We start from the raw sequence: 3,401 nt of genomic DNA on the forward strand, positions 1-3,401 counted from the left end.
CAATGCCAGGGTTGTGGGTTTGATTCCCACGGGGGGCCAGTACAAAAGAAAAAAAAAAGTATATATTCAGTACTGTAAGTCACTCTGGATAAGCGTGTCTGCTAAATGACTAAAATGTCAATGTAACACATAGACACAATAACCCCCTAACTGGAACAGTGACCTTCCAGACCATGCAGGGATACTGAAAATAGCAGTCAGAGTCATACACCACTAATGTCATTAATTGTTATGACCTGTCTGTAGGATGAGGAGGCAATATGGGAGAACTGATAGTCATTCATATATGTAGGTTACTAGCTCCTCAGTACTCTTGCAGAGTATATGACATAATACAACTGAGAAGAACTGTTCTTTTCAGGCACACTCTTCCCCAAAAAGTAATTCTGAAAATCTCAATGGGTCTTCAGCTGATGGGGTGCAGCTTTTGAACTTCGCTCTTGGGGCATTTATGTTATATTCTTCAAGATTCAATGGGTAATTAAGTCCAAAAATGGATGTACAAATGCCCTTTAACTCACACATTGTGCACATTTAACTCACACAGATTGCCCTTTAACTCACACATTGTGGAGCATAAGATCTATACTAGGCTGAAAGGAGGTTTGACAAATTAGGTTGTATGGAAAAGTTGCAGAATACAATATCCATTTACTGTAAGAAAGCACTCATGCCATCAGGTGGATAAAAAATAGTTTATTAAAAAAGAACAACGCAACGATATTGTTAAAGTACAGGCCATTAGAAGAAAATGTGAATAATACTTTTTGGGAATTCATATTCAAATATGTTATTCTATCATCTGAATGACAGATATCATAAATCAAAGATAATACATTTTAATAAATTTACAACAAAACAATACAATTCAATACACAATAAAAAGCAGACACAATTGCTGTAGCTGCAGATAAGATCCATCATCATTACACCTTATAATAAGAAAAAGCTGTTACAGTAAAACACAATTAAACCATTCTTACATAGAATATATCTGTTGGTAAATAAAATAAGTAAGAACTCCATAATGTACAAGGTGTTATTGCGTGTGTGTTTGTGCATGTATGTGTTTGCTTGTGTGTGTTGAGCATGCAAAATCCATGTTCCGGGTTCGTTCTGCTCCTCCTCTGATGGTGTGTCCTTCCATCCCTCCATCCCTCTATCCTTCCATCCCTCCGTCCTTCCGTCCCTCCACCCCTCCATCCTTTCATCCCTCCATTCCTCAATCCCTCCATCCCTGCCCCATCAAGTACCTGCAACATATCACCACACAAAGTTGTTTAGGACATGCAGTCAAACAAACCCTTAAGAATTAAACAAAGATACATACTTTAAATAGATACAGTATACTTTGATATCAGAGAATTAGTTCCATATTAGTATCATATAAGTATCAATAGCATATGGCTTTTAGTCTTACCTGGGGCTGTACCTGGCTTCAATTGAGAATAGACCGAATCTGCCTCAGGTGGGGTTGATGTTTCTGTAAGGAGTGAGGATAAAAGATCAGCATAATATAACATTTATATACAGAGTACTATACAGCTAGTCAATATTGGGTCAGATATGCGAGGGTATGATTGGGGGAACATGGAAGGAGGGATGTCCAATCTTACCTTTCTTCTTCTTGGCTTTGGCCTTCTGTTTAAGGTCAACCTCAGCATATGTCACATCAACAGGTCCAGTTGCTTCTGAAAATTGAAATTTCCAGTCAACAAATTAAGGAATTAGCTTTTGAATATTCTGCATCTTTTTCGAAATTCCAAAATCACACATTTAGATTTCACTGACTGCCAACCTGTAGAATGGGTCTCACCTGTGGTCTTTCTTGTCTTGACCTCAGAATAGACTGGATTTTATTTTGGATCAGCTGTCATTTCTGAGGAGGAGGAGAGAATTTGTTTGTTTTTATCACATTTGTGTATTAATTTGTGTATTAATTTATGTGACAGTTGAGTTACTTTTCTTCTTCTTGTCCAACTTTTTGAGTTGAATCTGTGCGTACGTCACATTTTTAGTCCAGCAGTAGCAGCACCAGCATCTGAAATATACAGGTAATACACTAATATCTCTACTTACTGTTAGTATATTAGTAATATTAAACATATGAAGAACAACTGCAACAACAAATCTATTCTGTATTCATGCTAAATTTAACATACAGGTAGCCTAGTGGTTAGTAACCAAAAGGTTGCTGGGCCAGTAACCGAAAGGTTGCTGGATCGAATCCCTGAGTTGAGTCTGATTCAGAGGGGTTGTGTTAAATGTGGAAGACATATTTCATTTGAAGGCATTCAGTTGTACAACTGACTAGTTATGCCCCTTTCCCAGTACCATTGTCATTATTGTCTGAGGGTGTGATTGTGTCATAGATGTTAGAGCCACCTGTTGGTCAAAGAAGAGAGAGAAAGATTAATAGGTTGGTTTTCCCTCAGCTTGCTTAGGGACATAGAGTACGGTAACATGTATATAAAGTGAATGGTGAAAAGTCAGTATGTGTAGTTACAGAGAGGAGAGTGACAGTGGTCTGGGATGAGAGACTGACCATGGTGTAGATGTGTATACCCAGCATCAGGAGCCTGGCCCTGGGTAGATCGTTGGTCCTGTTGGGGGTCCAGGTTGGTCCTCTGGGGCTGGTGGGGCCTACAGGGAGAGAGATACTCATGAAACACACAGATTATATTTTACTGTATGAAAAGGATCGTAGTTGAAAGACAGGTGTACTCACCAGAATATTCTGTTGCAACAGGAATCTGTAATGAGAAATGCATACTATTATGCTGTATCAAGTCATTACTGTTTAAAGCTTTTGTAATTAGACGTCTTTCTCCTAAACATGAACCAAAAAGTTAAATGAGAATTGATAAAAGTCTCACCTTCGGCTTTTTTATATCGACACAGCAGTACCAGCAGAATGGCCAGTAGAACACCAGCAACAACCAGGCCCACAACCACTCCTACTAGGACTGATGTAGAGGGTCTAGGAGTTACACCTGGAGAGAGAACAGCAAATCACCATCCGACTCTGAGGTAGTTGTAGAAAATAAATAAAGTAGTGGACAAAGTGAATATATATTTGACAACTGATTTGAGATCAGATGACCAGCCTGAGCTTGCAACTCCAAACCTATAGTATGCTTTTTAACACAACAAATGACTGATGACCACAGATATTATGAAAAGGTCATGTGATCATGACCATTTTCTCACCTCTCACTGTCACCCAATGCTCCTATAGAGCTGTGGTCTCATATTGGCAACTTTGGCTCTGGTGTGATGGCTATGAGAGTCTCTATTGAAATTAAAATAACCAGACAGGTAACTGGGGGAAAGGTCATGTATCACTTTAAAAACCATCAACAGTTTAATCTGCACCACCAGGAGATCAACTGCAAGCCAGT

General features: G+C 38.9%; 1 long non-coding RNA gene across 1 annotated transcript; it reads right to left on the bottom strand.

The window, feature by feature from the left end:
* Positions 1-2,579: 2,579 nt before the first annotated feature.
* On the bottom strand, positions 2,580-3,020 carry LOC115198499 (uncharacterized). The gene is made up of 3 exons (XR_003879238.1): positions 2,877-3,020; positions 2,729-2,753; positions 2,580-2,643 (listed from the first exon to the last, which is right to left on the bottom strand). It is a non-coding gene; the product is annotated as an uncharacterized LOC115198499 (long non-coding RNA).
* Between the last annotated feature and the right edge of the window lie 381 nt (positions 3,021-3,401).

This window comes from Salmo trutta, chromosome 8, assembly GCF_901001165.1.
Source record: "Salmo trutta chromosome 8, fSalTru1.1, whole genome shotgun sequence".
Lineage (NCBI taxonomy): Eukaryota > Metazoa > Chordata > Actinopteri > Salmoniformes > Salmonidae > Salmo > Salmo trutta.